The sequence below is a fragment of the Plectrocnemia conspersa genome, unplaced genomic scaffold, assembly GCF_051122295.1.
Source record: "Plectrocnemia conspersa isolate PC_06_02 unplaced genomic scaffold, ASM5112229v1 ptg000009l, whole genome shotgun sequence".
NCBI classification, from domain to species: domain Eukaryota; kingdom Metazoa; phylum Arthropoda; class Insecta; order Trichoptera; family Polycentropodidae; genus Plectrocnemia; species Plectrocnemia conspersa.
In genome coordinates this window covers 12,901,708-12,916,802 of record NW_028277173.1, presented here as the reverse complement: position 1 = coordinate 12,916,802, position 15,095 = coordinate 12,901,708, and the positions used below count along the sequence as shown (strand labels likewise).

The 15,095-nt window shown below is 29.8% G+C and overlaps 1 protein-coding gene across 8 annotated transcripts in view; it reads left to right on the top strand.

The window, feature by feature from the left end:
• The first annotated feature begins 505 nt into the window (after nucleotides 1-505).
• Nucleotides 506-15,095, top strand: part of LOC148231944 (rho guanine nucleotide exchange factor 17) — an 80,316-nt gene continuing 65,726 nt past the window's right edge. For 2 of the 8 annotated variants that reach the window (XM_088191695.1, XM_088191692.1), the window contains exons 1-3: nucleotides 506-839; nucleotides 2,466-2,530; nucleotides 2,700-2,860. The gene's annotated coding sequence lies outside the window, so the exon portion shown is untranslated. Of the gene's footprint in view, nucleotides 840-2,414; nucleotides 2,531-2,699; nucleotides 2,861-15,095 lie in introns of all 8 variants that reach the window. The other 6 variants (XM_088191691.1, XM_088191690.1, XM_088191696.1 and 3 more) reach the window with 4 other exon arrangements.

Sequence of the window (15,095 nt, the reverse complement as noted above, 5' to 3'; positions counted from 1 at the left end):
TATAGTTGAAATGGGATTAAGTTACCCGACGTCTACTGCTATTTTTATGGGTCACGCAATCCACCACAAGTAAAAAAACGTAATTTTATCATGTCAATGTGTAAATACATTTTAGATTTTGCTTAAGTTTAGATCAAGAGTCTAATTATATGTATATAATTTTCCGAAAAAACTTTTTCCATAATATTTATATTGATTAAATATGAAATTTAAAAATAAAATGTGAACACATGTATGCGAATTGTTTATCATTATCCAACAAGCGATTAACTCACACTCAAACGGCAACAAATACAATAAGAAAAAAGCTTCGAATTCCTTTGGCGCGAAAGCTCCGACCCTCGCGGTGTCTACATACAACACAGAGGAACGGAGTAGTAGTACGATCGAGCCAAGTTTACTCCTCGGCACTCCGAGAGAGTCCACCTCCTCTCTTCCGACCTCTTCTCTTTCGAAGAATACCGGTGTTATTTTTTTCTTGCCGCTTCACCAGCGGGCGTGCGACAGTATGCCGGCGATCGCCGCACCGCGTGGTTGCCGTACGATCGCTAGTAGTGACGCCTTCTCTCGGTTGTTTTTCTGTGTGTGAAATCGTCCACAATCTGCGACGTTTCCTTTGTGATTATGAATGGTGACTCGGCGGCGACTCGGAGGCGCCTCCGACGACCGCCCACCTGTCCTTGACTGCCAAGAGTTACCTTCGGAAGGAAGGGCTTGTGGTTGGTGCTGCTGCTACACCAAGACCTACCTCGTTTTCTGGATAACAGCGCTGTGTTGTACCGTGCTTCGACTTTCGTATAGCTTGACGCTGTATAGCTTACCTTTTAGTGATGATACATGTCAGTTAATAATAATATACATAGTAAGGTGTATCATAAAAACGTATACATAAAGGTTATTCACCAATGTTGTTTATAATAGTTCAATTGTTTATTTTATTTATATTTTGAATCAAGAGTATCCAATACCTCGTTTTATACAAATTATATATCCAAAATATATGGATTATTAATGGATAGCTTATAAAGGTGTCCCAAAATTAACGCAAGATTTAAATTTGCCGTCATTTGTGTAGTAAATGTTGACAGCTGAGAGTTTAGGGTTAGTAAAAATAAATAATAATCATAAGTAATCCTATCCTATGTTCTTTATGATTCAATAAAAAAAATAACAATCTAAAAACAAAAAAATGTGTTTTCTATTTAATTCAAATCTTGCGTTAATTTTAGGACACCTATATTTTTTCACTTCTTGCATATAATATATATAAAAATAAAGTGCTGTAGGAATTGAGGGGCTGAAGAGAAATTTTTAAGTATCCAAGCTCTTAGTAGACCTGAAGTCGAATCAATGTCATGTATTTGCTTCTCAAAAAGATTAAAGTTACTTGAATTTTTTTAAGAAGCAAATTTAAATCTTACTGAAAAATACGCATCCTCTTTGACTGTTATCAATTCTTGCAGCATCTGCAGCTATGTGCTTGGTGCTCAGATCGTTCATTTTGGTCTCTAACTTTTCTCTATAATTAATCCTTCTTATTTTTTGTTGAATTATAAGTATATGTATATGCGTTTCGAATGCTCCTTTCGTGACATTGCGACATAAATTTGACCACGAGAAAAGCATTCAACTTTCAATTCAATGATTGCCATATTTAGCTACCGTCTTTTAAAATCCCTTAAAGCGAAATTGTACATCGCTATCTAGAAATAAATAAATACAAAGTACACAAAAAGTGTTCTAGACTAAATGTTATTTTGACAACCTTGGATTAATATCAATTCTTGTAGCCAATGCAGCTCTATAATTCACATTTATAGTCCATTATGCAACATTGTGTCTTGTCTAATGAATAGTTTGTTCCCCCTTCTGTTTATACAATTGTAGATTTGTGTTTAAAGTGCTCAAATAACCGTGTCAAGTATTCAATGAAATTTTTAGTATATATGTATATACATACGAATGTTTATTTCTTATAAATTTCATTGTACTATTGTTTTTATGTACTTCTTAATAGTACTGTAGTTAATAAATATTCTGCAAATCTATGTCTTTAGGATCATTTTTAAATAATGAATTAAAATATATATATATATATATTTCACAAACTATGTTTTAGAGTAAAAGGCTTGAGAAACACTGCATCAGCATTTAGTTAATATACAGTATATTGTTTATATATGCATATAAATATATTATTGCACGATTTGTGTCAATTATACAAAATAAAGAATCCAATATCTCCCCATTTAATTTTATTATATTACACTATCTATGCGAAAAGTTTAAAATCTGGTACCTGATTACTATAATTTATAAAGAGAATTACTATCGCTTAACTTACATACAATCCATGAATAATCTGTATACGTTTTCCTGACACTCTTTTCTATATAAAAATATAATAATAATAGTAGTAAACCGCTATTTGAAACTGTACGTATCAAAAAACGACATGCCCTTAGGCGTCAAGAATCATTACAGTGCCGCTTCAAATAATACGTTGTCTTTAATTGGATAATGGCCCACGGTGATTTTATTATATGTTAAAAATCATTAATGCAACATTTCACCCGAATTTCCTATATAAATCATTTAAAAACAACCTCTATCATGACATTAATAAATACGCTTGAAGCGAAATGTTTATTAATAATAATATATAATATAATAAAAAAGCATACTCGTTTACTTCGCAGAATTAATTCAAGCCAAGTGATAAGATAACTCCATCAAATATATTTGTTTAAGTGCGATAGTGATTAAAAAGTGTACAGTGCACAAATTAACAATAAACACAAGGATCCGTCTACATTCTCGCATCGTTAATTGGATTTGTGATCGATTTAATTGGACGAATGTAAGTTAACGCCTCTTTAATCAATTAAACAATTTAAACTTCAACGCGTATTTATAATATGTCTAAGTTCGATTAACCGGCAAGTTATTTACAAGACAGGTGTAATAAATAAAAAGATGTGTGTATACAACACATGTATTTATACCTTCAAACTTATTATTATTATTATTCTTCTCGAGCCAATTTGACCTCGCATGCGATAAGATCGTTTTAATTATGAAAGGCACAAGCTAAGGTAAAAAGTTTGAGGGCGACTGATCCTTTAGGATGTGTATTATTAACTCTATATTGCTTGGTATACTAAACATTACCTTATGCTTTAAATTGCCTTTGATACATTGATACATAATAGGAACGACTCGATATTTTCGTTAATTATCAAAAACCTTATGAGTCACCAAACTAACATCAGGTGCTGTTTTCTTTCATTGATAATCGCGAAAATCATTAAATTTCAATACAAATATTTTTTGTCACGCATTTACTAAGAATTTACGCTAAATAAAAATTAATATGTAAAATAAAATTTAATGTTTTTTTGGTAATGACAATTTTTTAATGCGTCCTGTATCATTCATAAATTTTGTCATTCGATTAAATCAACAGCATAACTACACGTGTTAGAAAAAAAGCAGAGTCAGCATGCAATTTGTACCTTAATTCTAAATATTTTATAGGAATTAACTTATTGTGCAAAATTGTTGAGCATTGTAATTTAAATTGCTGTACAGTGTAACAATGATTTTTTTATTTTTATAATACAATTTGTTTTGTATAATTTGAGTTAAAAATCATATATTTTAAAAATGATAATTATCACGAGAAACATATAATATATTTAAGATTCTCTTGTTACACTGTTTGACAACAACTGACGTAAACAAACGTTGTCATGAGTGGAATTGTGGAGTTTAATGAAGCGCACGAACCCAAACCGACAAACGCGCCGATCTTGTCAGGTAAACACAGAAAGGAAAAAATATTTGCCAACTCACGACTAAAGACAGGTGAAATTTGCGAATCTGCAATTCGCTTACGCGTAAGGGGTTCTCAAATCTGCTGTGCATTGTTAAAACGATAATGACCTATTGAAAAACATCGGGTAATGCAAAAAAATAACGAACGCAGTTTTGCTTCTTCAAACAATACAATAATTTAAACAAACGATATGGATATTGTTATATATTTTATTACTTGTGGCTATAGTTTGATTTTGAGAAACAGAGCTTCATTTGCTTTCAATGTACGGGTGGTCGTTGGTCAGGTACGAGCTGTTAAGCAAAGCTATAAAATAGCTCATAAAATAAGTAATATGGAATTGTTTTTTGCCACATATAGCTTAATTCTGCTTTCCGTGATTTATTGTAAATTAGACGTTTTCAAACTGGTGGTGCGATAGTATTTAAATGAAAAAATTGCACCCACCCCCCATTATTTGTCTGAAATTTCTATTAGTAAGAATCATCTGAGTGTTAAACATATAAAAGGCTTTCTAAAAGTTAATTTCTTTTAAAGAAAACTCCATTTTTTCCTAATTTTTTGCCAAATGTTTTGCCACCGGAGATCTATACATTTTAGAAGAATGTATAATAAAATTATTTTTCTAAAATTCTCTGAGGATTCGAAGATATGATTTATTCATTTGATCACTTCAAAGCATCACTGAAATTGTGATTTAGTGTAAAGCTTTAAGTTCGAAATGACGTGCTGATAATGAAGTGGTGTTTGTAGTAAGACACTTGATCTTAATGAACGCAAATTCCTCCAGTAAGTCATATTCAAGGTCTGGAGGATGAGAATGAGCATTATTTATAACCATCAAGGCTTTGAGTAGCAAATTATTTCCTAAAAAATATGTCACTGCAAGAAGAATCATCGACTCTCGAGTGAATCATCGGCTCAGTATTGCAAGATATTGCTCGTTTATCAAGTCAAACTTTATTCAAAAACATTGTATTTCGAAGCATTCGCAAATCAAATTACTCAATATAATTCAAACAAAAGTCTGACAATTGTAGATAATATTAAAAAAATGTCCAAATGTAATTTTAAAGGATAAAAATTGATTCTGTTACGAAAATTTAATTAACGTATGTAGTATTTTGTGTTTTAAGCCTTGCATTATACCAGAGCACTATTACTAACACATATAATTGATGTATAATTTCTTAATGAATTCTATGAATGGTAGTAGCTATCTTTATTTTATTTTGTGTATTTTTAGAGCTGTATAATGCTATCTTAAATAACCACGCTATGTATTGATGCATAAAATCGTTCATTAGTTCACACATGTGCGCGATAAAGATAAACAAACAAATCTATGTTTTGATAAGATAATGAGTTTATTATTGTTGTCATATGGCATAGGCAAACTGCTTTTGATGCTTGCGCATTGTTCCCAATAAAGACTGAGAAGAACGATAATGGTATCACAACGTGATATCGTTTTCTTTGTACAATATTGCGGTTTACAATCGGCCATGATATTATTATAAAGCGTCATGTTCGTCCCTCTGAAGCTCTCAAACTTTTGCATAAAATATTTTATATGAACTGTTATACCTTTAGCTTTTATAAGCATTTTTTTTAAATTTCATTAAGAGATGTACGGAGATGTAAATGTACAAAGCGTTTTATTTTCAGTTTAAATTGTATTTATATTACTTTACTTCTTACATTATTAACAGAAATATCTTATCACAATTAACAGAAACTTTTAGCGCTGAAATTCAGCAACAGAGTTTCCGTTCGCATAATAGAAATGAATCACAAAAAGAACATCGCCCTTGGTAAGATTTGGACTTAGCATTGTATTGTATTATACCTTTACATTCCGAATATCACTAGTAACGCCTATTTGTTTCACGTTTCTGCATATATGGTAAAAAAACTATAAATATGGGAATGTCTGATTTTTATTCTAAAGTTAAAATTATTGTGAATTTTGTGAGTTTAAAAAATAAGAGAATCATTCGATTCGTCACGTCGTATTTTATTGTCTTGTTTTAAGAGGCGACGCTGTAAAATCCCCATGGCGTAAATTTTACCGGGTCTAAAAGGGTCCCAAATCGAATGCCAGATTTACAACACAATCCAGAGATGATGCTTTATGATCGATGTTAATGGACGAGCTTTTCGTAATATGGAATCAAAGCGATTTTATTTTGGTAACATCCAAATATTTATTAAAATTATTATTTACATTTATATTTTTGGTCTTTAAATATTTTTCGGAGCGGTTTTTTAAAGAAAATAAGAGTTATGTATTACGAGAAATATTTTAGAACGAATTATTCTCGTTAAGCGAGAGAAAATAAAGGTAAATTTCCCAAGACAAAAAAAACCAATTAATCTGTAAATATACTAGCGGTACATTGACTACCTATGTTGTTGATACACAATGATTTTAGAAATAATACACAACTGTGTTTTTAATGTTATCGGTTTGTGTTTTGTTTTTTTCAAGTATTCCACTACAAATACGAACGAATACTTTACGAATAGTTGAACAAATATTCGAATAGTTAAAAACGGCCTAGTATATTTGGTATTCGATTATTCTAATATTCGGATGTAGTCATATACGAATATTCGGATAAGTCATGTACGTTTAGGCAAACGATGAAAGCGTCAAAATAAGGAAACAATAACAATTTTCAACATTTTTATTCTGAAAAAATATTAAAAAATCATTTCAAATAAGTTTTTCAGTTTTTTATATCTACTTTCTTTTTTTTCTAAAAATTATACCTTTTCCAGTTTGATATATTTACATATAATAGACAGCTAAAAATAATTTAATATTTATTAATTATCATATTAAACATTAAATTACAAAACCTGACATAATCAATGATACAATTTTAATTAAAATAATTGTTTCGTTTTTAAGCAGAAGTGTTTAAAATATATACATTTTACATTATATATGTACAATGACACCATAAATTTAAAATTTTACATATGAATTGAATTATCTTATCTTTGTGGTAAAACATGTTTTTTACAGTGTTGTTAACTTGGCCTTTCGTTTTGTATTGTTAATGGTTTGAGAATGCTTATGAGCGAAATCGTTTGTAAATTTAGCCAGTCACCTACTTCATTGTACTCACTTTGATTTATAAGGACATGTGGGTACGAACGTGAGGAACCGTTGCTCAAAATTTAATATCGGATGAGTGGCATATTATTAAAAATATCTATGCTAATAACCAATGTTTGTCGTTCATCAGATAACGAAAAAAAAATATCCCAAGCACCCCGGGCAAACAATCGTGTCGAATTTCTTTTAAGAGTCCAATCAGCCAAATTATAATAGATGAGCCCGTTTTATTTAATCAAGAACGAGCCAATCAATTATCAACGATGTCGTATGTAGTAGTGTGGTCCATTTTTTGTTAACATTAAGTACAGCTACCCTTTCATTATCTTCTCATTAATTATTGATCGTTCCTGGAAGATAAGGGGTTTTTATTTATCGAAAAGTGTGTCACGGAGCGCGAGAAACCTTGGTCAACTTTGTATGAGATTTTTGCATGATCGTCAAAATTTTACGCTAGCCATAAATTTTCCCTGAATCATCTCGATACATTGTTTTGCAACAATGTGTGCTTTGTTAAAAATATTTATTGTAGCAAAAACAATTTGGCCTTTAATAAAATAAGAACATCTGTTATATCTCGTATATTAGGTAATCCAAAAAAGAATGTCGTTTTTTTAATGAAGCAAAAAAATCACTTTTTAATGTTTATTTATATAAACATATTTATTTCTTTATATAGTCTTCTCCCACCTCAAGTTGTTATTTTAATTCAATCAGAATAAAATATTGGATGCCTTGATACAGATTACAGATTAACCCCGTTGTAACGCATTTGGGATCACGCATGTCAGGTAACAGCGGAAAATTAAAAAAAAATATGTTGCATTAAAAAATATTATTAAATCATTATTATTCAGTTTTTACTATTTTGCTCAAACAAACCTAGTATGAGATAACTATTTTTTCTAGAATTAGCGAGCGAGTTGATAATGCGTAAAGTTGACACTGAAAAATATCAATTATGTAAGTGATATTTTCAGGACAAAAATAGAATTGTATGGAATGTGCCACACAATACATATCACCGCTGATATCTACATATATAATCAGCATTGCTTCTTACGTACTATTCCATTGCATTTATATATCTTAAATAGTAAATTAATATAGCGCATTGAATAAATATCATTTTGCTTTCCGACTGTATTTAATATGACTTTAAATTTTTTTTTTATAATCGACTTAATATTTACTTGAACTATGTTAAACAGTTTATAGCAGAAAAGTTAGTTTCTGATTATTGACCTATTCCATAATTTCACTTATAAATAAGTTACACGTGATCTTCTTAAAGACTTGTCAGTTACTCAATTAAATTCTTACAGTTGTCAACTTGTAAGAATTTTTTGCTACTGTATTTTCGTCGTTGAACAAACTTACTAAGCAAAACTTTAGTTTATGCTTAGTGTCAGATGACTTTTATGACCGAATAACAATCAAAATGTATGGTGAAACTGTCTGAAAAATAAAACCGAAACTATATGTTCGACCAGTGTCTAGTTCATGTACGATGTAATGTTACATATACAATATAAATAAGAATTTGGCTTTGTGTGCTCGCTTTTTCTCACATAGCGTTAGCCGTAGATCAGTGCTCACAAATTGACTTCTAATAATAGAAAAATTATAGTTATAAATATATTTTATTTTTATTCATCCACTTGTTCGTGTCAATTTCGCCTCCTTGTATATTGCAACTGAAAAGTGTCGACGCTAAGTTATGAAGTTAAATAATTTGAACTCTTCATTTAAGTATTTTAGCGCCAGTTGCATGTGGCGTCTCGATAACTTCGATTCAATAATAATTTCCCATCCGTTCGCTGGCAAAACTGTAATTGAAATTGACCGGAAACCATAATATGCACGATGGTTAAATATTTCTGAATATGCATGATAACAAAATTTAATGTTTTAATCCGCAATCGGCTGCTGACCGGTTTGGGCGGACGTTTTGTCGGTGGTCTTCTTTTATATGACAAGAATTTCAATTTTTGCAATTAATATTCGCGTGCTTATTCAAACAAGATTAATGCTATATATCACAAAGTTAAAAAGCTATAGATTTTCATATCGGTTGCGTTCAGAAAGCAATAAATAACTCGAGAGTGAATACAGTATAATAATCGTATAAATATACCGTTAAAAATTAACGTCCAATAAAACATCTTACATTTTATATGTAATATATAAGTAAAACATGTATCATTCATCATTTATAATTATCACAAGTACTAATAAAATACTTTGCACGTTATATATTTCCGACATGAGCTTCCGTATTTTGATATCATAGATTTCGTGATAATAATAAGTAAGTAGATAACATTTGTATTAATAGATAATAATGTATATAAAGTATTTAAAATAATAACAAATATATAAAAGCTGATTTAATCTTGGTCATTGCTATAGTGTTACTGTACTTTAATAATTTAAATATGATAAATGTTTCACACAAAAAATACTTGCATGCATTGAACTTTTTATAGTTTTATTAAAAAATATCGATTTGATTTATAATATTACATTTTTGCCAATTAATATCGTTATCCTTAAGTACAAAATTTATAATTCCATTTCAACGTGAAAAAAAGCTAAAAAGAAAATAAAAAGCCAAATTGGTCATACATATCCTAACTAGTATATATAGATAGGTTAGCAAATGCTGCTGAAGATTGTAAAATCAAACCATTTTTAATTTAACACTCAAAAAGCATAGGGCCTTAAAGTATATTTTCAAAACATCACTACCTGTTCTATGGAAGTTTAATCGAAGAACATGGATGACTAAAACAAATTTTGATCATTTTATGTAAGAGATAACATATATTGAAAACCTATCATTTTATATTTTATTATTAGCTACTATTTCACCACGTCGTCCGCAATGTGACTATAATGAAATCATTAAAATAACTTTCGCTCCTACGAATACAACCCTCATTCTTCAACCAATGGATCAAGTTGTATTACATACATTTAAAAAGTATTACCTATGGATTACATTTAGGCAGACATTTCGAGCTATTGATGGACATGATGGCAAAATGTTAACGCAATTATAGAAAAACTATGACATTTATAAAGCTGTAAAAAATATTCGCAATGCCTAAAGTAAAATTTGTATATCTACATTGAGTAACGAAAAGAATAAGTTCACGCCTCAGTTGATCGAGGTAGTATGCAAACTAAGGAAGTTGACGTTGTTGTTAGCCAGATATTTTAAATGACCAAAGAACTATTGTGTAATATATCTGGAAGAAGAGGATGTCGTTTTTAATGGAAATGAACAACGAAGATCTGACGGAACTTGAGGACCAGAAAAAATAATATAGGCGGCCCTCGACTTTCGCACATAATTGGTTCCTGAAAATGTGTGCGAATGTTGAATGTTCGAAAGTAGAGGGAAGTAAAAAAATTTGAAATTGTGTGTATTTTAAAATATTTATTTATCAAGTAAATATAAGATGTTTAAGAGACATGTTTAAGTGGGGTTTGCGGGTGCTTCCTTTGAAAATTTATCAATAGTTAACTGTTTTCCACTATTCTTTTTCTTTTCTTAATATAGTATTTTATAACATGCTATGTCTTTATTGATTGCCCTACGCACTTGAGATATGCTCCATTGGGATCACACTCTTCCATAATATTTAAAAAATTGTCAAAATGCGTGAAGGCTTCGTTCATATATTTCATTGTTAAAGAGCCTTCCAAAATAAACCTGTCTCATCTACATTAATCATTTGGCTAGAGGAATATTCTCCATCTTCAATCATTTTAGATAATTAAGAAATAAAACTTTTTGCAGCATCTTTATCCGCATCAGCCGATTCTCCAGTAAATTTAATATTATGAAAAGAATACCTCATTTTAAAATTGTAAAACCAGCCGTTACCTGCTTGAAAACCCGAGTTAAAATCTTTTTTTAATCTATCCTTCCAATCTTTGTGCAAGCTAAGAGCTTTGGCTTGAATAATTGAAATACTCAGAGGGACATCTTTTTGATGTTGGTCATCGATCCATGATGACAAAGATTTTTCCATTTCATCCATGTTTTTTTTGCCGTGTTTTTTTTGGAAACATATCTTTAAAGATTGTGGAAATATATCTTTAATTTCCACATTTTTAAACGTATTCCTTAATTATAATTTTATTTTGCAAAATTGAACATATCGTAGGCCTTTTTTGTACCATACGAACGTCCGATTGAAGCAAGATTCATGGCTATCAGAACGTCTAATAATTTCCATCTTTGTCTCGAATCGTGTGAAGTTTATGAGTCCTTGATTTCTTTTTGTTCGTATCAACACTGAAGTTTTTGCGTTTCTCACTCATGTATAATTTTTTATTTTTAAAAAAAATAATAAAAAAAAAGTTTTTTTTTAAATGTGCGAAATAGCGAATTGTGCGTCGAGGGCCGCCTGTACTATTTTTCAATAGAACCTCAAGAATGAAAGAATAAAATGAGAAATCGTAGTAAATTAAAAGGTGGCTTAATATTTAAATATGACTGAGAAGAATTTACGAGTGTTAAAAGCATGCTTTATATTAAGTTATAAAGAAAAGAATAGGGCTTAAAACAAACACATATACAAGTAAATAGTTTGTACTTTAATGGATGTACATACATAAATGCGTATTAGAATAAATAATAATCAATAAGATAAATATATTCTTAGAAACTTACCATATACATATATAGAAAATTCTCGATTTTTCGACTCACATAAAAACATTCAGAACCAATTAATCGCTTAAGTCGAGGACTTTTCAACAACAACAGATTGAACAATTCGAACAACATAGACTATAACTACTGCAATTGATAACGATTTATGATTGTCAAATTATTCTCCATAAAGATTTAAGTTTGTTTTTTAAAATATTAGTCACTTTAATTTAAAAGATCTACTATTTAAATTCTAGTTTAGTAAAAGAAAAAGGAGGTAAAAACTCATCCACGAAATTTTGCTTCAAATGTCAATATACCCTCTGCTAATAATTTATATTTATATGGATTTTGAAAGCAAGAAGTGTATACATCTAAGTTATGCAATAATATCAGCTAAAACCGCCCATAACGATAATTTAAGAAAAATTCAATTTAATGAAAGAGCTTTTAGTCATAAGCACGGTCAACATTAATTAAAGTATAAAGTATAAGTATAAAGCAAATTATTTCTAAAAACTATGTATGTATATACATACATAAATTAAATAATAATTACTATATTTTGCCATTTTCCTAATATAGTTATTACCTTTTAAATTATAATAAAAATGTCTTTATGAATATGCATTGAATCATAAGATACAAACAAACATTATAATTAAGCATTTATCAAAAACTAATTGCGCCTAATTAGAACACGTATCACAATTTGTAAAATATACATATCAAACAATTCGTCTTGTATTCAAAGCAGAACCGGTTGATTGAACCAACTCTCAGATGTCTTACCGATATGGTATGGTAATAATGTTTGACGATAAAAAGTCCTGTATATGTAAATACAAGGAGAATTGTATGAGGCAATAAATTATGATAGAGTTTTTGGGTGAGTTTTTCGTTCTGTGTTGAGAATCTAAAATATCGTGAAAGAATCGTTATAAACAACATGAATATGAGGTATAGAATCCCTTAAGAAGCCTTTAAAGTTATCTAATAATTTATCTGTAATAAATACAAAGTTCTTGTTTTATCAGTTGACGAATCGATTACTCAATAAGTGATATTCAATTAATCATTTAAATAAAGGTAATAATTCGCCATATGAATTCGATTTTAATGAAAAAAATATGTTTTTTTCAATATTTACATAGTAGCAAAATTATTGTATTTTTTACATTTTTTTTATTTTTTATTGTAGTTTGTTTTAGACGTTCCTCTTATTTTTTATCTTTCTAATTTAAAATCCATAATTATTAGATATATAGCTAGACTCAAAATTTGATACATTAAAATAATAATCATATTCAATCGTTAGTGGTAATAGGGAGAAAACAATGATGTATATTTATTATTTTTTCCTTTATGCAAAGAAATTTAAAAAAGTTGTGCAGTATAATTATTGGCATTACACGGTGTATTATTATGTAATATATTATGTAGGTCTGTCGCTTTACTTATAAGATAATAGGGTCACTAGTTCACACTATGATTTAAAAGTATTAAATATTTTGTGCATAATAAGCAACACCTTAAAAGGCGTCATTGGTGATTAAATTATACCAAAATAATATTTTTTTACCGCTTCTTCAGAAGCCGATTTACTTAGAAGCGATTTACGAGCAACAAACTATAGAGTCTAATAAATATTTATGTGATTCATTCATAAAATTCACCCGACAACCTCATCAATATGTTAATAAAATGATATTCATGATTAAATTCAACGCTGGAGTTCCACTATGGTAGTTTATATTATCGCACCTCGGGGGGTTGTTTCATTTAATGTTTCTTTTTTATCTTAAAATATATATAATTTTCCTAACCGTATGTATGTATAGTATATAAAATATACAGATACATACTCATGGTGCCAAGGAGGAGTTATAAAATTTTCATATATCTCTCGGCAGAGATCCATTGTCCATCATTACCGTTGCCCGGGGACGCACTTTATATTCATAACGAGATCAATTAGTTTAATAATGATCGTTATTTAAATACATTAAGATCACAGCTCACTGGACCAGTTGGAAGCTGCGAGAAGTCCGCCGTATCGAACACTCTATCTTGTATCGGCGGATACCGATACCGATGCGAATCTCTGCCCGCTGGTGATAAATCACGACTTTGGATTCCTTCTTAAATTCCATTGTGCAATTAAACTCGATTTTGCGTAGAATTCTTTATAGTATAGTGTAAATTAAATAATTACTGATCTTGCATAAATGCATAGTAAGAAAAGGGAAAAAATCCATCGAATATTAATATCATATGATACGAACCGAACCAGCTCCTCGTAGTTAACATTAAATAGATCAATGCACAATGCCAGCGTATTTTAAGGAGCTGAATGGGCGAGTCGGTTAGCGCGGACGTCCAGGCTCTAACGACATTGGAAGAGGAAGCGATTGTGATTCTCGAAGACCTTCTGGAACCCAAAACTGAAAATTAGAAACATAATCTTTTGGTAGTTTTAAAAAATGCTTATTGACATTCAATTTCCTGCATGAACTCAGTGAATCATATTACAACGCTCCTAAAAGAAATGTAATACAAGCAGGGCCGTCGAAAGCGAACCCGGGCGCTAAAAAAACAATGATTCCGGGCTACATGACAAAAATGGCATTTTATATATTTTTTAGCATCGTAATATAATTTCTTAAATAAATAATAATAGCTACGAGTTAACCCTTTCTATGCTACAAATAAATATAAAAATTAATCACCTTTGCGACATATTTCTGAAATTTTAATTAGGCATCAAAATTTATTAAAAATATCTACTCATAATATTTACTTGATAATTAGTCGTATTTTCTTTGCTGCTCAGTGTTGCCATATAGTGAATTTCCAGTCCAGGTCAAAAGCTATAAAATCATGCAATCGCGGGGAAAACACAGTTTATTGCTTAATTATGTGTTTCATATTTTTGTGCTACACGGTCATTTTTTAAAACAATAACAGTTGAATATAATATTTAAATTTTTGAATTTAGTTAGCTTTTCTTTTAAGGAGAATGACAGTTTGAACCAAAATACTCGAGTTTTAATAACAATTTAATTCGTACTATAGATTAAAATGTATTATGATACACAATGTTGTACATTATTATAAGTATCTGCATTGATTTAATTCGAGTTTTACAATCTATATTTTACATATGGAATACTAGAGAATGTAAAAAAATTGATTACAAATCCCTACTTTAATGAGCTACAAAACGTAGTACTACCAATTTGTATTTTAGGGGGTCGTGTTATTTTTATTCATAAAATAAAGGCAAACAGCACCTAATAATTACTTTAAATATAAAAAAATCGTGTAGACATACTAGGTATAGATATATTAATTTTAGTAGATCGATTTCGGTCACGAACGGGTTAAACGTATTAGGATTAAACTCTTCTAAAAGAAGCGGCGGTGTCGATAGTAAATAGATAACACATCGAAACCGGTAG